Genomic DNA, 24,471 nt, shown 5'->3' with positions numbered 1-24,471 from the left:
AAGAGTGCGACATCTTCTCTCAACTGTGTGCTTTCTTTAGTTGCTTTGTGAATTTGTTCATTGTATATGATGCCTGGGTGCACTTTTACCCAAACAAAAATTAATTTTTTAGTTTCTTGCATTTAAGAGAACAAAATTTTTATTTTGGCTATGTATGGATGGATATATGTGAACTTGATTTGCAAATGAGATTGTAGACTATTTAAAACTGAACAGGAATCAGAAAAAATTATGGAGTATTTATTATTACTTCCTGTTATTAATTCTATAGTTTTCATATTGGCAAAAGCTTCTGCTGTAATAAAATAGATGTTCTTTTACTCAATTTAAATGCGCGTTGTACTTGCAGTGGAACACTAAAAGCCTCACCTGTGCCATAAGAATCTTTTGATGCATCTGTGTAAAAAGCAATACCTATACATTTGGTATTTGTTTAATGTATGGTTGATTAATATTTCATTATTAAGATATATTAATTCAGAATATTTAAAATATTCAACAATAAAATATCTATGTTGACTTTATTTATTGTAGGAGTGAAGTCTACTGTGGTTTTAAATCCTTCACATAATGGACATGTGTGTATTAGTCCAATATGGTGTAAGATCTTAAATATTTAGGGTGGAGATTCTGTGAGTATGTGCTAAATTTTTGATTTTCCCACACTTGATTATTATATCACAACCAAGATGGCAGCAATATGTATGAAAACATTAACAGGCAAATAAAAGCAAAAATACGAATAGCAAAAAATGAATGGCTTAAGCAACAATGTATCGATCTAGAATATTTACAACGACAGCACGACGACCGTAATTTACATAAAAAGCTTAAGGAGACTGCTGGAATATACAGAAAACGAAGACCAACTAACATAGTTAATCAGGATAACCAGATAGTGCTAGGTGAAAAGGAGAAAATTGATATATGGGAAAATTATATCCAGGAGCTCTTCCATGACGAAAGACCCATGAGTGAAGTTTATACAGACGACCAGCTGACTGGCCCTTCAATCACCAAAGAAGAGATAGAAAAGGCAATATTAAATTCAAAAAACAATAAGGCACCTGGACCAGATGAAATCCCGTCAGAAATACTCAAATTACTGGATGAAAGGGTAATTTCAGCACTACACAAAATATTTAACTTAATTTATAAAACTGGCTGCTATCCTCAACAGTGGTTACGCTCTACCTTTATTCCCCTGCCCAAGAAAGTCAATGCAAAAGGATGTGAGGATCACAGACTCATTAGTCTGATGAGTCACACTTTAAAGATATTCTTAAAAATACTGCATCAAAGATTATACAAAAAATGTGAATGGGACATCAGTGACTCCCAGTTCGGGTTTAGGCAAGGTTTAGGAACACGAGAAGCAATAGTAGCAACACAGGTGCTGGTCCAAAATTGTTACGATCAGAAGAAGGATGTGTTCCTATGCTTTTTAGATTACCAAAAAGCGTTTGATCGTGTTCAACACCACAAGTTAATGCAGATTTTCAAGAAAGTTGATATAGACCAAGTAGACATAAGATGCATTGAAAACTTGTACTGGCATCAAACGACACAGTTAAAAATAGACAATTCTATATCCAAACCCATACATATAAGAAGGGGCGTTCGACAGGGATGTGTGCTTTCCCCTGTTTTATTTAACATTTATTCGGAAGCCATATTTCAAGAATCTTTGGAGGATGCAAAGATGGGAATCAAAGTGAATGGAGTATTGATCAACAACATACGATATGCTGATGATGGTGTCTTAATTTGTGACAACATAGTCGATCTTCAACAACTTGTCACTATAATCGGAGAATACAGTAAGCGAATGGGATTAGAGATTAATACCAAAAAAACCAACTTTATGATCATCTCCAGAAACTTGAATGCACTTGAAAACTCCACCATAATACTGAATACTAAGTCCATTGAAAGAGTGAGTAAATTTAAATACCTGGGATCGTGGCTTTTTGAAGACTGGGCATCGGACAGGGAAGTAAAATGTCGCATTGAGCAAGCTCGACAAGCTTTGGTAAAATTCAAGAAGGTACTGACTTGTTCAGAGTTCGATCTTCAACTGAGACTAAGGTTTACTAAGTGCTACGTGTGGTCAGTGCTGCTATATGGCGTAGAGGGCTGGACACTCAAAACGAGGGATATAAACAGATTAGAAGCTTTCGAAATGTGGCTCTATCGCCGTATCCTAAAAATACCATGGACAGCGAAAATCACAAATATAGATGTCCTCAAAAGAATAAACCAAGAACGCCAACTTTTCGAAACCATCAAGAAAAGGAAAAAGGTATCTAGGTCACATCATGGGAAATGAAAAATACCAGTTCCTCCAACTTATAATCGAGGGTAAAATTGAAGGCAAGAGAGGAATGGGACGCAAGAAAATGTCCTGGCTCCGAAACATAAGGCAATGGACAGGGATTAACAACATACAATCTCTGATACATATTGCAAGAAATAGAGAATTAATGGAAAATGTGATCGCTAACATCCATTAGTGGATTTGCATCTGAAGAAGAAGAAGATTATCATTTTTTCTGCTAATAATTCTCTTCTTAGCTTTAACGAAGTTTCTACCCTTAATGGTTCAATTAGATTTTAATAATATTATCACACATAATATTGCAGCTATATATATATATATATATATATATATATATATATATATATATATATACCAATTAAGAGAGCTGTAATTCTATCTGACTCCAAATCGGTTTTGCAAGCACTCATTGGATCTCCAATGAAACACTTTAAAAACGATATAATACTAAAAATTAAATCTAAACTAGGTCTTTAATGCAGATTAAAGATATTGGATAGTACATAGTGTCAAATTGAGTGGTCCCATGTAGTAAATACAGAAATATCGTTTGTGTCATATCCCCTCTTTTACATATCTTTGGGAGCAACACTTCAGTGGGAGACTTCTTCTTCTTCTTCTTTTTTATATAGACATGACTCTGTCTGCCTCCAATAAGTTGTCGTTCCATCGTTTTCGTGGTGTTCCTACTGATCGTCTAATTGGGAGACTTAAATGACCTATTTTTCGAATGTACCAAACACATGGGATCATCCAAAAAGTTATTATCCACATTGTACAAACTACACATTGCGGGTCCAGTTAATATAATGTGTTTAATTGCCTCATTCAACAAATTAGTGTATGATCTTCTAATGGATTTTCTCAGGAAAACTAAAATAAATATTTATCATAAATAGCTTAAAAATTTTTGAGATAGTCATTAAGATATAAGTGATACGCACAAGTACCTACATACTATTTAAAAATAGGTATATAACAATACATTTAATTTAAGGTCAGTAATATTTCATTAATAAGATCTGTGCCTAATGAACATAGTTCGAAGCCAAACCTCTCCACACATACAATATTGCAGCTCGTCATAGTAAAGTAATGTGATGTATTCATATACTTGGTAGTATGTTATTTAATGAGTGTACAACAGTCAAGAAGCATTTTTTCCAATATTTTTTATTCCTATGAGATCACAGTTTAGCACAGGAAATGTTTAGTAATTTACTACAACTATCTTATAAATAAAAAACATTTTCAAGTCAATATTTGCCACGGAAAAAAATACAGTTTTATTGGCTTTAATATAATAAATATAGTTTCAGCTCGTATCTTCTATTAATAAAAATAAGCAACGTCTATTTTACGGAAATTATTAACATTTATATTTATTTAAAAATCTTTCAAAATGCGTATCATCAGGGTAAACTGACATGGTTAGTACTAGTATATTCGTTTTAAAAAATATCAAATTGATACTTAGATAAAAATTACCAAGTAGTCCTATGTTGGACTAGCTTTTTACTTCAATACCCAAAATTTTCATAAAAGTAAATATTGTCGTTGTTAATTATTAATGTTCATATAAAGCAAAAAGAAATATGTATATATATATATATATATATTTCGTATAAGTATATTTAATAAATACGATCAAAATAAAAACAACACATGCAAAGAAATAAGAAAAAGAATATTCGAGGCTAACAAAACATTTTTAGTTTTCTTTTCTTTTTGCCAATTGCATTGGGAAATTATAATACTACAAAAATCAGGAAAAATCCTATATACAGTGATGAGTGCCTTAAGAACCGGCAAAATAACGCAAAAGATAGAAAACATAATACTTTGTGAAATAAAAAGAGATGAAAGTAGTAGAGGTGGGAAATTATCGATAGAAACCTCTAATTTACATTACATTACATTAGGACTATCGATAGTTTCCCACCTTTAGACGTTAGCTTATGAGCTAGTTGACTTCAGTCATAATAGTACAAGTATGACGTCGAACATTAACATTTTTTAAATTTCGCATAAAGTAAAAACTGATTGAAGGCAATAAAGCAAATGTAAGTAAACAGTTTAATTAGTAGTAATTTGATAAATACAGAATAACAAGCTATGATAATTCTGTATTGAGAAGAGTGTATGCGACGTCTCAAATCACAGTTTATTATTGATCAATACTTTAATTTTGGATAAAAACATACTCGTACTTGAACTGTTTTTACTTACATTACGTGATACGTATTACTATGACTGAAGTCAACCAGCTCATAAGCTAACGTCTAAAGGTGGGAAACTTTCGATAGATCTAATGTAATGTAAAGTAAATTATAGGTTTATATCGATAATTTCTCACCTCTACTACTTGCATCTCTTTTTATTTCACAACGTATTATGTTTTCTATCTTTTGCGTTATTTTGCTGGTTCTTAAGGCACTCATCCCTGTATACAAACTGTGTATGAAAATATTAATGAAGATACTAACTCCAACCGAGTACAACGTACCACTCTCCTTAGTTATAGGTGTACGTTACTAATTAGAAACATTTATAGCATTCATTAAACATTCATAGAAGTGTTACAATGGACCCCTCTTAGAAGATCTAAGTGTCTGAAGCTCTCATAAATGGGTCCTGTACCGATCTACCATAACACGAAAACAAAGAAAAATCAGCTCAGGTCGCGGAGTAGGAAAAAAGAAAGCTTTCTTATATAAATAAATAGATAAATGTATGTACTAGTCATTGATCATTACTGTACCTACATTTGCCATCTACATTTAAGTGTAATATTAAACCCGCTGTCCCGTAAGAAATCGCTAGGTGTAATCTGCTCGTTTTTGATCGTTTTGTGGTGGGGGAAGAATGGCTAGTTAGATCCTGAAGTGCGAGGTGTCATATGACATCGAAATATGACATCATATGACAATCGCGTCGTGCTAGGTCACGGTTCGTAGACTTACTACGGTTGCCTCTTCCAACTGGGGTGGGGATGCTTGAATTACGTCACCAGAGTACACAAGAATACAAAACCCATTTATTCGCGATTGAAACTGAATGTAGAGGGCAGGTCGATTGCAGTGTCATGGCCGATATAAATGCTATAAACAAACATAACAGTCTAATGTTTACCATTACTTTTGCATGTTTAGTTTGGTTTAAGACGAGTTATTTTTTTCATTTAAAAATGGAAATTAGACTAATGATATCTTTGAGCATTGTGGTGAAGCAAAGAGACCATTGATTGAAGGGGAAGAAATGTGTCACGAGAGTACAGTTTCGGGCTTAATGTTCATTGGTTAGGCGGAAGAGGCAACCGTAGTAAGTCTACGAACCGTGGTGCGAGGTGTCATATAACAGGATTTGACGAATAGAATTCGACGACAAAGAAAAATTAAAAATTACGGCGTGTCAAAGGGGCTTTAAATACGTATATTTACTACTATCACGCTATACTATATAAATCACACATAGCGGTATGCCATAAAGACCTTAAGCTTATATCACACAAACGCATTAACGTACAGATAGGTCAGAGGCGTCATACGATTGGATTTGGCATTTGGATGACAAAGAAAAAATTAAACATCATGCCATAAAGTTACTATACTCGGTTCGCTATTCCCATCCGAACTGTCTAGTGAATTTAGTAATTATTTTTTTGCGAAGTTAGTTACTTTTTGACAGACTAAAAGTGGCTGGAAATTACTATACAACCAAGCACACGTACTCATAGCCAATATTAATAGTAAACAAACTAAATAGTAAATAAAATAGAACTTTGCCAATTACCGACAATCAATATTTATTTATTTACACCATATAATAAATAGTTATGTTAAATTGTAACAACTAAAATATATTATTTAAATATATACTATCCAAAATTTGATGGGTTTAGTATACACTTCCATTATTTAGAATAATTCTTCTTTTTTTAAAGAAAGAAGTCTGCAATAGTAGGATACTTGAGCTATTAATACTGATAAGTAGGAATTGTTGTGTTGTAGGTTTCCGACAATGAATCTGTCAAAATATGCCCGAGCTAAGCGAATGGAGTTTAATATTTACTTTAACATTTGCCCTCTGACGTCACGTGCGCTCGCAGTATTGTTATAGATACGTGCGATATTATTATAGACGTGAGTTAAGTAAAGGGATTAAGTTACAGAAGGCGTTGGCTAACATTATGCCATGAAGGCATTAGATATGTATCAGTCAGTAAAGAGAATGGTATCATTTACTCTTAAATAAGAGTGACTTTTCTCTTCTATCATGTGCTCCTAATGTAAAATGGTATTCCATTTGCCATTTGGTATTCGATTTGCCATTTGCATTTTATAGCAGACGACGAAAGTACTGCACACGAAAACCTTTATTCATTAATGCACTCTACAAATGGATCTAAAATGTTTACTTACAAGAAGACACTACAACGTGTGGGGAAAAGACTACTTCCAAAAACTACATTGAAAAAAATTATTTCTTTGAATAATTAAGTTAATGTTTTGAGATATATTGCCGCCTGTAGTGATGGTTAAAAACCCATTCGTCAAAATGGAGATAAACTTTTAGGTAAACCTCACTCCCATTACGAGAGAAGAGTATTTTAACGCTCTCTGGTAGCTATATATACCACAAGCTATTACGGCTTATTTTGTCATCAGAGTTGCAATGAAAACAATCCTTACAGGCGCAGTTGGTACACTGAATGCTGGTTGGTAGGTATGAATATCGAAAACATGTACGTGGCGTGGCAATCACGTGCTTTGTACAAAACTGGTATGATACGCTACCAGCGTGCCTTTCTGCAACAGTCTATAAAATCGGTCAATTTTATTTTTTGCACACATGTCATTTGGAATAAAATACTTGGATAAAAATTGAAAGTAAGTGTCAAATGTACTTTTATCGTTATTTTTAACTAGCAGATAATTCTTTAAAAGCACTGGAATAGTAACTGCAGGAATAAATAACTGCAATATTTTATAAGGATTCTAACCCTAAAATTTATTGTTTTTATTTACCCCGGCGTACAAACAATTTTTATTTCTTAGGTCATTTCTTGCCATTATGCTAAATTCAGTACTGAATTTATTACTAAAAATATTGTGTATTATAATATATGTTTTTACATATAATATAAAAGGTTCTGGGATATATATATATATATATATATATATATATATATATATAAAAATATATATAAATATATAAATATATATATATATATATATATATATATATATATATATATATATATATATATATGTATATGTATATATATTACTTACCTAATTTGTAATTTCAGGTGGAGTATTATCAAATTTCTTATCAGCATCACAGACTAGAGCTGCATGTTATAAATCTTTACACATTTCTTGAAAAATATTATTTTAATACGAATTTCTCCCTTAATAAAAAGTGGGTGACTGTCTCTGTTTTGTTAGTCTCATTGTAATAGAAAAACACTTAGTTTTACGCTCGTATCTTTTGTTAAAGAAAATAAGCTAGTCTATTTTACGAAAATTATGAATCTTGTATAATTATTTGGAAAGACGCCAATCTGCGTCTCACCTAAGTCTGCCAGTTTCCTCTGTTTATGTTTTTACCAAGAAATATTTATACAACATGTCACAAAGGATTTTATCTTCAACGCACGAATAAATTTTTAGTAAAAATGCAGCGAGTGCTAAGTGCGGAAATTGGGAAAAGCACTATGGAGTCCAGCGAGTATATCACAAAAAGGTTTTGCTGTAGCATAATCCTAACAGTAACATTTTTTGGATTGATCGGAGGTAAGCAGAATACTAAAATTTATATTAATAAACACAGTATGGCCTTCAAATTTTAAAAATAGCTGGGATGTTTTTGAAAATAGTAGAAAGGCTAATAAAATTTATATATAGAGGTAATCATATTATGTGAGATGCAATATAATTCAGAATTCAGTGTATTTTGTGAAATTCGCCTGCTCATTTCTATAAATCATCACGCGTAATAAGTTTTGTGCTAAGTATAGTAAACGATTTTACTACGAAAGTTAAATGTTTTTTGATATGGGTGACTAATATTTTAATATTCTATGTATATGTTAAGTAAGTTTTTTTTATTCTTCCTTCTAGGATTAAACTGTTTGTCAAAATTTGGAGATATATGTGCAAAGTGTTTAAATAAATTAAATTTTTGACATACGTAAGAAATAATTCTTTATTTTGATGTAAATTTACTCACTAATCTTATTATTATTATTATAAAATAGCGATAATGAAAGACCTATAGCTCATTTACAAAAAAAAATACATTTACATTACAAAATAATTAATCATTTAAATAAGTTGTTATTTAGCGTATTATTTAGTATTCATTACTGTTCAGTTGGAAAATGAATGAAGTATTTTCTAAATGCATTTTAAATGATAGTGTACTGTCATCGTCTAAAATAACTATATTTTAAATTTCCACATCCTTAAATTACGGAAACAAGGATTAGACAATCTTCAAAAGTTAGTGATCCTGCTAAAAAACGTCTTTTTTGGTAATATGGTCTCCTTCCTTTGAAAGATACTCCTATTAAATCCTTTCGATGAGAGTTCTATCATTCACTAATTTTAAATTTCCAGTCTGAGCACTATTTGAAGATTTATTTTAATCTGTCTCTTTTTATTGCTTGTCTATTCCCAAGTATAACAAATTCTAGCGATACACCATTTAACTCTGGCCTTTAAGAAGTGACAGAGACCTGCCAATAGAAAATTCTTATTTGTTAAAAAATCGTCATTCCATTCAAAAAGTTCTCTGTGACTACCAAGGATTTTTATTTTATAAATCAGGTTTTTTCTTGGTATTTAAATGATCTTAATATTGGATACTCATCCAGCCCCATTCTCGTACTGAGATTGCACAGCTTTGAGAGAGACTCTTTCATATAGAGTGATGCTTTTGTGGAAACGTGCAGAACGCTTTCTTCTTCTTCTAGACAGAACCGACTAGAATCCTTTTCCGTGTTCATTTACTCAAATGCTTGTTGAGCCCACAGTATGCAGTCAGCAGCCCCACAATAGCCCTTTTATAAATTGTTTAGCCTTAAGGTGTTTTTTTTAGTAATAATGATGAAATTCTATCAAGTTCTGAAGTGTGTTTTTTTTTTTTTTTAAATTTTTGAATATAAACTTAAATATAAACTTATTTTTTAACTACCTAGCACCTATTCTGAACTTATTTTACTTTTTCGTGACCGGAAAACTATAGTTTCTGAGCACATAATTGGGCTGTGTCTGATGCTAGTTAGTTGCTTGTTCATAAGTTGTCGAGGATGCATCTATGTGGACAGTTTGGGAGACTAGTAGATGTTCCATATTCTGTATTGCTTCGCAGTCACATTTGTGGTCATGCCCTTTCAGTAGACTCCATTTAATAAGGATTGGTCTTGACTACGCCGGTTCTTAAACGGTTCAGCGTGCGCCACGTCAACAAGTCGCTTCAAATCACGCTTTGTGGAGTTTTTGTTAGTAGATGGTGGTGGTAGTGGATTACAGTGGTAACTCTTTGGCATTTCTGAGTCTTTCCCAGGTTTTGGTATAGTTATGACTTTTGCTTTTCTCCACCGTTTTGGTATTTGGAATGTCATTCGGCAGTTATTGAACAAGCATAGGATCCAGCTTTTGCCACGATACCAAAATGTTTAATTTGCTCTACGCATATATCATCGACACCTGCGGTTTTCTTATTTTTAAGTAAATTTTGTTCTTTATTTAGTTCTTTTATGGTGAAAGGTGTGTCAAAGTACCTTTTTTCGCTTGTTGGCGAGCGGTTGATGCCTATTTTTTGCATGTGGTGTTATGTTTGCCGTTAAGGAGTGGTTGTTGGGCTATCTGGTTGGGAGTAACGTTGAAAGGCGCTTTGCGTGGTTTAGTTTTCTTATTAGGTTCTAAGCAATTTTGTTGCTGTGAGACATATTGCTATGCTCGTAGGTTTCTATCCATTTCTTTTGTCAAGCTTCGCTTAGTGCTATTATAAGGACGTTGCCACAGTCTGAGACGTATTCTGAAAATATTTTCATCGTTTTTATTAATGAAATTGATACTTTCGAAGACCTCTTATATTTATAATGTATCTATGAGTTTGCAAGTCACATATGTCACAAATAGTACCTTAAACTTTACGTTTACCAAATATTTATCATCATTTTCTTTTTGTCGTCTAATTGAGATTAATTGGAATGAAAAGCTGAACGGCTCGAGCGATGATGACAATAATGGATTCAATAGACTGTTCTCTGCTATTCGACTGATATGGCTGTTCCATTCTCTTTTTCTTTCTCTTACCCACTCATTAATGTTGTTTATTCTGCATAGGTCTCTTTTCCCATTAGTTCCTGTTCTGTCTAGTAGTTTTTCCGGTTATTCTTCTTAGGATTAATATTTTATTTTCCTCCAAATATCTTTTTGTCGTGCTTGTATCTGGTCTTATTTTGTGGTTTCTTGGTCGTGGTCGTGCTTTGTGCCTGGTCAAAGTATGTATATAAGAGTATAAAAAAAGAATTACAAAAAACTGAAGAAGGTTTGTTAACAACTGATTAGCACATTATATTTGAAAGGTTTGGATATGCGTTTGTCTCGACGAGGACTGGTTTACTTTTAGATTAATTAAACCGAAATCGTTTCATTAATCTAAGGGTTTATACATGACTAGAAACTATCGGTTGGGAGGCACATAAAATCCAAAATGAACTTCAATATAACAGAAATAAAATCAATAGAGATAACAAGTAGCAGATTGGGCTGCCAGTCTAGCTACTCGAATATTTCCATATGTTTTCATACACTGTTAAAAATAGGGAAGAAATGGTCATCCATTAAGTTAAACAAAGAGGCCTTATGCCATTTAATTAAGAAAGAGAAGTTGAAAGATATTAAACTACTTTTAAGTAAGCTAGGTATGCTGTTGAAAATTCTATTATGATGATGATTAAATAACTTTTAAAAGCTATTTTGTCTAACATTACTTATTGTAAATTAAGAATAAATTACTCTAAAATTACACATATAATTCCAATATTCCATCTAAAATAAGAAAGCTTACAGCGAGTTTCAGTCTAACCAAAAGTAATAATTAACAAAAAAATATTAATTTATAAGGTCGAGTATCTTTTTCCTCCCCTTCTTGCCTAAATTTTCAGAAATATATGACAATAAAGCATTGAAAAAATTTCTAATTGAATTGTTGCGTGAATGATTCTGTATAGTATGGCACCTGAAACAACTTAAACGGGAGCAATTTGAATCAAATAGAAATATCTATACAATACATTGTACAGAAAAGGTGCCACTTGTAGAAAAAACAGTAATTATTAAATTTGTCTAATTACATAATTTTGATTGTTAAGACAATTTGTAAGAAAAAATATGCTGAGAAAAAAATAAAAATATTAAATTTATACCAATATAAATATATATTTAATTATTTAGAAAATATAATTTAAGTTAGCTTTGTGGGACAGCGGGACGTCCTGCGGGAAGATACAGCTAAAATAGGAACGATGCGGGACGCGGGACGGGACAAGAGCCTGCCCCGCGTAAAACCCTACTAAAAGTCCACAAATATCTATGTAGCTATATATATTTAAACAAGTCTATCGTTTTTATTACAATTAATTCATATTTTATAATATTTTTATGGACAAAAGTATTAACATGAATGTACCTAAGGAAAAATATTGATACCCATACGTATCCTAGTATTCCACTTGAATTGACTCACTGCGTATTTATGAATAAAAAAGAATTTACTAAAATTGATTTGACCTAAAAATAACTGATCTGTTTTAAGACAAATGATTTATTTGGATACTAACAATATCCATAACTTTTGACGAGCAGTTTGTTTGCATATCCCTTTTAAACTTCGCCGAATTGATGGAACGAGTGCTAAAATACTTATTGATATTTTTCAAGGATTTTTTCATATCAATATTATTTTGTTGTGATAGTGGTAAATTTAGTCAGGTTAAAATATTATTGATGTAATATTATATTTATAATATACTCAGTGACATTAGAAGTGTTACACCCAGAAGATATAAATTCTTAAACTTAATTTTTTGACAACAAAATGACTATATTTAAAACATGCTATGATAACAATATCATTGTTTTATCTTTTCTACTTTTTGTAAAAATTAAAAAAAAAATTCTTAAAGTTTTATATTTAAATATTTTTGTGAAGAGACCGATTTGTGAAAACCTGTTCGTATAGAAATTTCTAGTTATTATTCCTCTAATATTGTATTCAGTGTAAGAAAACGCCTCGACTTCGAAGACAAAAAAATTACCACCATGTTTGCGATTTTGACAGGGATAGAATTATTACGTATGATGTGGGTTTGTCGTATCGTGAAATTGGCCGTCGTGTTAATTGTACGGCAATGATGGTTATGCGTGTCGGTCGTGTGTGGACAAACGAAGATAGAGGAACACGAAGAAGACCAACTGGTCAATCAAGGCGTACCAAAAAGCGTCAAGATATGCGCTTTAGATTACAGGCACTGCGAGACCGTTTTGCTACTACGCGTCAAATTGCTGACCAATGGTTTGGAGTAGTCGGTAGACCTGTTAGTATGCGTACACTATACCGTCGCATTCGAGCCTTTGGACTGGTTTCATTCCGCCCACGACTAGTGCTTCCTTTGACTGCGGACCACTGTCATCAACATTGGAATTGGTGCAGAGAACGGCAGCATTGGGTGGCAGAATGGCGTAATGTAGCATTCAGCGATGAATGACAACTCTGTTTGGGAATGCATGATGGTCTTAGGATGGTAAGACGCCGGCGTAGAGAGCGACAAGATATCGGGTTTGCTGTTAAAAGGCATGTATACAGGACAGTTGGAGTAATGGTTTGGGGGATTATTGCCTATGGTAGCCGATCGCCACTTGTGTTTATTCGAGGCAATTCATAGCAACAGCTGCGCGTTTTTTTTTGGCATAGACTTTTAGTCATTCAGTCAGACTCAACATGGTAAAAATGGTTGTCTGAGTTTATATTAAAATAAATATTCAAAGCAATAAACATGTAAACAGGGTTCACCTAGGGGCTCATCAAGGCATTTTTTTTAAGGACATACAACACTAGGCCACGGTAAGAAAGGAATTTAACAATTAGGTTAAAAACAAAGGTTACGTTATTAACTAATGTATAATTATTTACATGGTTATTTCACTATCTTTTAAAAACATAACTAAGGAATCATACACTGCTCTCGAGTCTAGTGATAATAAGTACTGAAGGTTTCAAGGGGCTAATATATTGTGTTTATGTACATTATTTATTAATCTGGATGAAATTATAGTATTTCTGGGGCAATTGAAAAATATATGATCTAGGTTTTCTTCTTCTGTACAAAATTCACATTGATCATTATCTAAAAACTTAAGTTTAAATAAATGTTTGGGGTAACAAGCATGTTCAAATCTCAGTCTAATGATAGTGGTAACATATTTTCTAGGTACATTAAAAAACTTATACCAAGGAGTTTTAGGAATATCTGTTTGAAGAGAAGTGTATCTATTTGGGCTAACAATGGAATATTCCTTCCATATATTATCCCACCTTTGGTATAATTTTAATTTTAAGGAAGCCAGAAAGTCGTAAGCCGTGATTTTATACGAAGTTTCTCTACCAGACAAAATACTTTCTTTTGCTAATTGGTCTAGATGTTCATTATTTTCGAAACCTATATATGCTTTAATCCAAACAAAGAGTACATTTTTGCCCCTTGTTAATAACTTTTGTTTGATATTCTTAATTTTGTAAATATAAGGGCAACTGTAAGTATTTAGCAATCCCGGTTTCCAAATAGAGGTCAAAACTGATAAAGAATCTGATAATATCACTATATGGTCCGAGTTACTTTCTGTTTCATAAACTAAGGCCTCATATATTGCAAGAGCTCCTGCTGTAAAAATAGAGATCTGGGAGTTCAACTTAAATGTGCGTTCTATTCGTTCCAACGGGATAAAAAAAGCGCATCCAGTGCCATTTGATGATTTGGAAGCATCGGTCACTATATTTTGGTACAATGATATCTGTATTTGAACAATATGTTGCATATGAGATGTTTTGAAGTGTAAACGTAGCTTTATCTATATCTTTTAATGCTTCAATATTATGTTGCAGAGCTTCTAAGACTAAAGACGATTTCTTTTCTCCCAGTATTTAGTAGACACATTATAGCAATTCAGAGTGATGGGCTTTGTGTATAAGAATTGATTTTTTATATATGTCTTTACCAGAAATTTTTCGGTCAGGAAGTTTCGTCTGATATTTAAAGGTGGTTCCAAGAATTCCAAATACAAGGGTTGAATTGGTGTGGACTTCATAGCACCTAAACATGTACGTAAAGCTGAATTATGTATTACGTTATTTTTATTTAGCAATACATTACTGGCTGATTCATAAAATATGCTTCCGTAATCCAAAATAGAGCGAATATACGCTCTGTAAAATAATAAATTTACTTCTACATCAGCACCCCACCACGTTTTATTAATCGATTTAAGGAAATTTATTTTCTTGTTCCATTTGTTTAACATATCCTCAATATGATCCTTCTAAGTCAAATGTTTGTCAAGTGTCATCCCTAAATATTTGACCTTATTTTTTAGTGGATATTGATGCTCTCTTAATTTAATTATTTGATCGTTAGGTTTATAATGTCTGGTAAAAATGCAAACCTGAAATTTATTACAAGATAATTCAAAATTTTGATTATGGAGCCATTTTTGAAGTAGTTGATAGATACTATCCAAGTTTTTAATTGCTCATTCATATTCTTTGTATTCTGTGTAAATTCAGAAATTATCTGCGTATTGTATGAGGTTGAATGGTATATTATTTATTTTAATATTGTACAACTCCGCTACGTACATATTAAACAGGATAAGGCTCAATACAGAACCCTGAGGTAATCCTTTGTTTACGATTCTGGGACCTATGAGCATTTGTTCTTTTCTTAAATAAACTAATCCGTTTGAATAAAGATTAACAATACTAGCGGCAAATTGAGCTGGAATTTGAAATATTTTTGTCATTTTTTCTTTAAGTGCTGTTAGACACAAGGAGTCATAAGCACCTTCTATATCAAGAAATAATGCTGGTAAGTAATTGTTCCGGGAATAATTGTTTTCAATGTCTACAACTAGGGAAGCCAATGCATCCAAAGTACCAAAACCTTTCCTGAATCCGTATTGTTCTTTGGGTAGAAGGTTATGCTCTAGTAACCACCATTCTAACCTAGCCTTAATTATGCTGCACGTTATGTTGATGATATCTTACAAACCACTTTACTACCTTATCTCGACGGCCGTCGAGACGTACTTTTTCAGTAAGACAACACGCGTCCCCATATTGCTCGTCAAACTATGGACTTTCTTCAAGAAGCTGGCGTTAATGTTTTACTCCTCTTCTATCCTTTATCCTTCGTAAGGATATGGTGACGTTATGGTATTTGGCGAATGGTTGCTATCCATTCTTCTTTCTCCTGGACGCGGTGTGCTGCCTTAGACAGAGAGGTACCAGTAGCCCACCTTATTTGGTCTGACCAAGTACCTCAATATATTTTGGTTGATGATTGTGGTAAGCCTAGTATTGATGTCGAGTTCTGTCAATATTGAGACATTTGTGCGATGTGCTGTCCAGGGTATGCGCATGATTCTACGATATACCCACATTTCAAAGGCCATTATACGTCGTGAGTCGGACTTTTTAATGGTCCAAGTTTCTGACGCATAGGTAGCGATAGGAAAGATAAGCGTCCGTACTAGGCGCAGTTTCGTGTTCCTGGTTATGTCCGTATCTTTCCAGATTTTAGTAAGTTTGACCGTTGCTGATCTGGCCATTGTAAGGCGTCATCTCTTCTTCGCATCCACCATTGTTTATGATAACAGAACCTAAGTAATTGAAACGGCTTACCACTTCAAACCCCGCTACGTTTCGTATTTCCGGCTGGTCATTTCTAATTCGATCGATTATCATTACCTTGGTCTTCTGTACAATAATTTTAAGTCCATATTCACGACTAATAGTCTGTCTAGTCTAGTCTGTCTAGTCTGTCACTGAGTATATATTTATATATTATTTATTTAAATATTTTCAAATAAAGTTGTGATGTATGTGCATTAAAATGTGTGTACGGTAAAATTACTAAATTCTTTCAGTGCGTCACAGTTTATCGAATTCTCTCTAACGCATTAAGCTAGAAGTGACAGAAAAAAACGTGAGTCTGTGATTATTATACATAGAACTTAGAAAATTATATTTCGTTCACGGGTATTTGTATATTAAAGCGAATTCTACTTACGGATATATAATTGGTCGGAGTTTAGAATACGCTAAATAGATATCCAATCAATGATGCGCATAAATATAATTTGACGCAGATGGTCTCGATAGTGACAGTACTTTGACAATGTCAACTGATAAATTGATAATTGTCATTCCAGGATAGTATTTTTAGACATTTTACAGTGAAAATCTAATTTTGTATTTATTGTCATAAAAATATTTTAAATATGCCGAGATATACCGAGAATGAACAAAGACTAATATTAAAATTATTAAATTATTTTCAATTAGAAAAAGAGGCTGGGACAACTTTATTACCAGTTTCTGCCGTTCGTGAAGTAAGTTTTAAATTATTCTAAAAAATATTCACATTAGTAGTTTAAATACTATACATTTTAGCCATAGTGTTTGTAATAGATAATAACAAATACATAAATAAATCTTAGCTAATTAAGCACTTTCCTTGGAGTGTATAGAATAGGAATTATGACAAACTGCCGTTCCAATATAATGCACAATAAAAATTTTTATACAGGACGGGTCCTCTAATATGTAAATTAAAAAAAAATGAATTCTTAAAGTTTTTACTCCACATTTTCAATAAATAACATTTTCACATTTAGCCGATTACGATCCTTCAACTGTCAGATTTAACTAAAATGCCATGCAATAATTCTCGACATTCTTAAAATCCTATATGACGTCAAAATTAGTGACGCACTGAAAGAAGGGTTTGGGACAGACTGTACATGCTGTTATTTACTTGAGTAATTATTAGTTTGCTTTGCATAGAACTTTCGTTCTTACATTATTATATTTAACTGATGCAATAATAGTATATGAATGTTTTCGTAATCTTACCAAATATACGAAACTCCAATCAAAGCGTATCAATAAGTGTCAGAAAGAATTATAACAACAATGATAAGAATGGAGAAGTAAGGAGAAGGAGACTTGAACATCATCGTAGTATATGGCCTAGAAAATGACAAGCCTCAAACAATAAGGTAAACATTTTATGAAGAATTACATAGTACTGTTACAAGTATTGAAACGCTCGAATAGGTAACCTAGTATTACCCGGAATCAAGCAAAAAAGTTACGAGGATGTTCAAAACGAAATTAAAGAACTGATGAAAAACTTCTTTACGAATAACAACACATTTTTTTACCACAAAGACGAACACAAATATACATTAAATAACACCGACACAGAGAAAACAAAAATAAAGCTAGAAACATCAGAGATGAAAACCCTTAGAAAAATTGATGGTACCTAAGCCCATTTCCTAAGTGGAAATCAAAACGTCAAAATAAATTTATTTTAAAGTAAAATTGTGGCGTATTTCCACTAACAATAGTTAATTTCATTACGATGCGAAAGAAAATAGCTTCAATACGGTATTAAGTTAACCGCAATATCGATAAAACAATAACAAAAATTGAAAAATCTGTTTATTCGTTTATTGTTAAAGCTGTGCATGATCTGTTTCTTTTTGCACTCACAAAAGCAAAATTATCCATGATAAGAAACGATTACGTGTAATTTACAAGGTATAATTTAAAAATATAAGGCAATAATTACAATTTTATTGTCCAATACAGTAGTTTAGGAGTGTATAAATATAAACATAAAAATATATCGCTATGAAATTTGTTACTACAAAAATTGTTTTTAGATTGCGTACAGATAAAAAATCAATACTCACTCAATCAATAAAAACGAATAAATCTTTTGTTAGTTTGATTTTATGAAAGTGTTTATTGATCAATACAAATTTGCTTGTTTTTACTAAATGTGATTTTAACATGTAGCTATAAACTTCGTCGTAATTTTCAAAAAATTAAGCAGTTCGTTGTTCCTATTAAATTAGTTCAATGAAAACTTTCAAAGCTGAAAGAAAACAATTAGTGGTTAATACTACTTTTATTTTAAATAAGTTTTATTTAAACAAATAAACATAATGTTATATATTCTAAAAGAGATGTGTTTGGTTTGTATTTTCTTTTATCGAAAATTTGATACAATACCTTCTTTATCTACAAATAAATCTATGTTTTCAATTTTTACCGGTTTAGAAAAGCCTTAATTATTATAGTTTTAAAAATTATTAATTACGAGAATTAAAGGATATCCTTAACATTGTCATGTAGCTTTATAGCTACTTTGATTTGCATTTTACTTAAATCGCCATCGATGAGAAGTTTCCTGACCTTTCTTTTCCCGAAAAAGGTATATCGATAAAAGGCAACCGTATATACGTATTTCTGACTATTGGTCGTCTTCAATACGGTGCAGTCAAGTTAGAAAATGAGCATGTTAACTTGGGAAAGGATCACTACAGGAGAATTGCGACCAATTTGTGGCATTAGAGTTAGAAAACCCTGATGGTTTCCAGGGCAAACCACGGAGGAAGCTACAGCTACCTGAAGACAGAAATGCCAAACGTTGAAACGTTTAAAACAAATAGAAAAGGATAATGCGAGTGAATATTAAAAGTAAAATGTAATGGCATGTCTCGCAAAACAGAAAACCAAAAAAGGTATATCGGGCCCTTGTCATACAACGAGTTACAACACAACAACAACAACAACAATTACAAGCGAGTCAAACAACAACAAGAACTTCACTCACTGAAGGAGCTGCGCTGGAAGGTCAGCCGGTATTCACTCGAACGGAATGACCAAGGACACCCGAAAATGCGACAATATACTTTTTGAACATGCAGAGGTGTTTTACAGGAAACTCAATTCCACTTTAGAAAATGAAAATAAGTCGTAACCAAGCCAAGAAGAAATTCACGAGTTTTGAAAAAATAAACTTTCAACACCGGCTGCCCATAACACCATTATTTGATGGATTGAAGGCACGACGAACAACTGTCAATACCACAGTAATATTCCTTACGATTCCTTTTCCTCTGGAAAAAGTCTGGAATAACTGGAAATTCCCTGGACCAGATGGAGTTCAAAACTTTTGACTAAAGAAGTTTTAGAGTATACAAGAGAGTTTATTAATATTAATTATTCATGTTATTCCTAATCCGTATAACAAACCATCATTTCTTACTCCGGAAACTACTCCGGAAACAAATAATCCAGGCTCATACTTAAACAGAAAACATTTGTTCTATTCAGGTAATCGCATACTAATACATATCTTATAATGTTAAAAACTGAGTAAGAAGAAGGTTTATATATATCTTCAGTTGCAAGTAGTTTGTGATCACCAAAGAAGAATAAGAGATCTATTTGTCGGTTATCCAGGATCAGTACATGACAGAAGCTTTTTCAGAACTTCACCGTTAGCTGAGACTATAGTTGTAAAGTGCCCAGATATTTCTTTTTAGGGGATAGTGGTTATCAATGTTTGCCCAATCTCCTAACTCCTTTTAAAGATAGAGGTAACTTAACAAGAAGATAGCTAAATTACAATATGAAACTAAGCAAAAATAGATATGTAGTTGAACACTGTTTTGGTCTACTTAAGCAGAAATTCCGGCAGTTGTACCATGTAAAATTAAGAGCTGTACCAGATATAATACATTTTATAAGAGTATGCTGTGTTCTTCATAATATGACAATCAAAGACCAATTTGATTATGAGGCAAAAATATTGATGAAAATATTTTACCATCTAATTTGGACATCGAAGAGAATCATGCAGACAGAAATAGAATGGAAGGAAGAAATGAAGTCATGAATTTGTTACATATGTAAATGAATGATGCTCATTACTACAATTTTTTTCTATTTTCTGAAGAAATCTTTGAATCTCTTGGCTATAGACTGTAAAACATGTATTACATAAATATGTTTATTTGAAACATATTTTTAAGTTTTAGAGTTAATATATGTATATTCATTTTTTTGTTACACATTCAATTTGTAGGAAATAAAAATATAACTATGCGTTTTTATTAAAAAAACCTATTACAAACTTAACCTTAAATTTACTTTGCTAACAATTAAAGTATTTCAATAGGTAAAGATTCTTTTGATACTAAATATTTGCTAAATATTTCGTTGGTCTTCTCTTTCAGTTTATTTTGTTTTCTTAATTCTGAAAGTCTTTCTGATTCAAATAGTTTCTTTGTTTTGTTTTTTTCTTTCATCATTTCTAATTTTTCTTTGTGAATTTTTAGCATTTCTGTATAAAATTCCTTTTTGTCTTGACACATTTTATGGAGAATATTGTTTTTATTGACTGGTTTCTCCCTCTTTCTTTTAAGTGATTGTGATATAGAACTAAGAACATTGGCTTTAACTGTTGCCTCATCTGCAGGCTTTTCATCTATATGATGTGCAACTATCTCATTAGATAACAGCAATTGACATTTCTTTTTTTCCAAATATCTCATTCAGTTCAATACTATATTCAAATGTTTTGCCTCTTGTTCCTGTTTTTTACTCTCATCTACATATTTCTTATAATTGCTTTCAATTACTTACTAAAAATCTATCAATGAGAGTGTCTGTTTGTAGGTCCAATATATACTAACTGAAACACTTGTCGATTGGCGTCGGTTTACAATAATTATAAACTCATGTAAATTTAAAACAAATGTAACTTTTAAATGCGGTTTAGAAAAATGTGTTTCATTATTATTTTTTTAAACTTTCACTTTCGGCGAAGGTATTGTTTTGAAAAAAAAAAAGTAAGTAGTACTTACCTTCCATATTATAAATACATTTGTTTGTCTATAAATATACACTTGTCTTGTAACCTCGGAAACCTTTTTTGGATGGTGCTAGAAAGGTCACCAATGGAGATACTGCGGGCGGCAGCCAGATGGTTGGTGGAGAGCGAGTCGTGGGTTCGAAACTAGCTTTTGGAACCAGGAATGGGTCCAACGGACGAAATAACAAAAGGTAGGATAAGAGATATTGGAAAAGATACAGAAATAAACAAAAATATAGATGGTAAAATTACCAAAGATAAGATAAGATAGGGAACAGGGCGCCACTTAATTTTTGGGGGTTTAAGGAGAAAATTAGGAAACCTTAGAAAAAAAAAAGAAATAAAGAAAGATATTTTGGTTTTGAGACCAAATATAAGGAAAGATCTCAACAGTTAACTATTCAATAAATTTGGTCAACACTCTACATAAACAAATAATAAATATATTAGGTAGACTCTGTCCATCTACTTACTTACGAAACTTAATCGGCTTGATTTTTCTACTGGTCAAAGGTATAGTAATATTTAAAGGTAAAAAGCAAATATTCAGAGTTATGGTTATATCAGCAAACTTTGTTAGGAGTCGACAAATAAAATACATACATAAAACAAAAACAATATATTCAACAACACAATGATGACGGTAGCTAAATGTACATACAAGTAATAAAAATACACCATCAACTATGAAATGGTGGTGTACACATAAAAATAAGTAGTAATATGAATAATAAATACCTTTACAAATACAACAATATAATAATGCACAGATTCAATTATCAGCGAAGAGAGCCTGATAGTGAGTAAGAAAAGAATTCAACCAAGGTTGATTAACGCAGGTCTCTCTTCGCTGTTTAATGGCATATCTCGAGACACTGGGTTGAAAATGCATGACAATTATAGCAAATAACAAAAATTAATCAAATCTAAATTTACCAGAATACAAAAAGGTTATCGAAATAAAAATTTAACCAAACCGCACTTGGTTACGTTGATTATCTATCTCGCACTGTTATTTAATGATTAAGAACTAAATGTTCGTAATTATGTTTATTGAAATTTCTTAGTAGTTGATGGAAAGTTCGTAAGAAAATATTGAATGTAAAAATCAGTAGTTACTCTCAACTACAGGTGAAGACATGGATGAACTTAGATTCGCCCAAATGATTGAATAAAAATATGATAGAATACCATATTATTTGCCCAGATAAGTGGAGATACTAAGATTATGGTAACTTACAGTAATTCATGATGACTGCTGCACTATTTCACTGAAGTTAATTTAATTTACTATAATATTTTACTTGTATCACGAACTGAAGTAATTAAAATTAAAGGTACTCTATACCAATATTTAATCTAATATGATATTAGATCCAAAAAAACTCAAATATACAAGTGTATACACACTTAGAAAGAAAATGCACAGATAAAGTGACACAGAGACGATAATGAGCAAAGCGCCTTTACTCGACGAATGCCCACCGGGAAGTAACTTGGTTCCTCTAAAATTTTACCAAACTACCCAAAAAAGGTGAGGGTATCTCCCCCCCAAAAATGATAGGCCAGCCTAGATGGACTTCTAAGAAGGTAAAAAGATTCTAACGATCACCGAAACTAACGGTACCCTTCTAGCTAGGAACGTGATGAAATATAAAATCCCAGAATTAAGTTCTCTTCAGAAAAATTACGGCAACGTGCCTTCGGTGATATTGAACAAATTTATCATAAAGGAACCCGGCCTTGGAGCCGGAAGGAATTAACCGAGGATTACCTAAACAGTCGTTTTTTAATAAGTCGGTTATTCCGTATTTTGAGGTAGTCGATAGTTTCAATAAAAATTTTGCCTCTGTTAAACCGACCATGAGCGTCTCAGCACGAGGGTGAAAGAATTAACAATAATTTAATATTTTAATTACAAAAAAAATGTTACAGTCTAATTTCACGTCTGAGCAGAGTGCATATTTTACAACCGGTAAACAAACCATTGCAGAAACAAACCTATAATCCGAGCACTATCGAGTAGTTTACGTTTTTTTGGATCGCTCGCTATTTTTCATACTTCGTATATGTATTTTTTGGACCGGAACTTTATATCGGATGATACCAATTTTTCTTGTTCTATGGAAAACTTTTTAGTTGTTAAAGTTCACCTTAAGAACTTGTTTCCAACATACTAGTTACGTTAAAAAATCGAAATCAGACACATATTTCTTAACGCATGGGGTAAATGTTTTTTTAAATATTTGTTAATTTTTTTCAGGATTCTTCTTAGGAAAATTTGTATCGAACAAAGCAACGTCACATTACGAAACAGATTTCTTGGATTTAACAGGAAGAGTCGAGGCACTTAATACAAACTTTCAAAACACATTCCATTATAGTAACGGCACTAAAGCCAATTTAGATGATATACAATTTCTTAAATGTAATTTTTCCGCTATAGGTTATAATGAAACAGGACGGCTAACAACATCAAACTATCTCAGTTTGTTAAATAGCTGTTTTGGTATAGGATAAGTTTTTATGTGTTTGTTAATTTTCTAAATAAATTAATAAATTTATAAATTAATTTTAATTTCCACTCTTTATCTACCTTTATATTATCTAGTTCCCGGATTTACCTGAAATTAAAAAATCTGCAAATAATTATTGAATGAATATCATACTCTACTTGCGCAAAATAGAAATTCCTGGAGGAGGAGGTTACAGGAGGCTTGTGTTCTGCAGTGGACGCGAGAAGCTGGATTATGATGATGATCATATTATAAGACGAATTGATGCTGATGGAATAAAATAATTATTATTCACCGAAAAAGATCGAATAAAAACAAATAAAAAAATAGTTAAAAAATATACAATTAGGCAGAAGGAAAGTAACCAACCATAGTCCAGGAAACGAAGGTTTTCACCTCGCAATTTTTATCGTAAAAGATGGATTTACTTGAAAATTTGAGATTAAGTGGGGGATAGTCCAAGGATCAAAATCTATATGATGCCGAAAGGCACTTTTTGATCACAAACATTGCTCTATACATACAACGCAAATGGAGAACTTATGGCTAATCTCTGTGCTTTTAACGAACTGAGAATCAATAATACATTTTTC

The 24,471-nt window shown here is 32.1% G+C and overlaps 1 long non-coding RNA gene across 1 annotated transcript; it reads left to right on the top strand.

Moving 5' to 3' along the window:
• Nucleotides 1-7,149: 7,149 nt before the first annotated feature.
• On the top strand, nucleotides 7,150-23,934 carry LOC140433491 (uncharacterized). Its single transcript, XR_011949989.1, has 3 exons — nucleotides 7,150-7,227; nucleotides 7,650-8,136; nucleotides 23,626-23,934. It is a non-coding gene; the product is annotated as an uncharacterized lncRNA (long non-coding RNA).
• Nucleotides 23,935-24,471: the final 537 nt, after the last annotated feature.

The sequence above is a fragment of the Diabrotica undecimpunctata genome, chromosome 2 (assembly GCF_040954645.1).
Source record: "Diabrotica undecimpunctata isolate CICGRU chromosome 2, icDiaUnde3, whole genome shotgun sequence".
Lineage (NCBI taxonomy): Eukaryota > Metazoa > Arthropoda > Insecta > Coleoptera > Chrysomelidae > Diabrotica > Diabrotica undecimpunctata.
The sequence above is the reverse complement of the archived record's forward strand: the minus strand, read 5'-3'. Positions and strand labels throughout refer to the sequence as shown.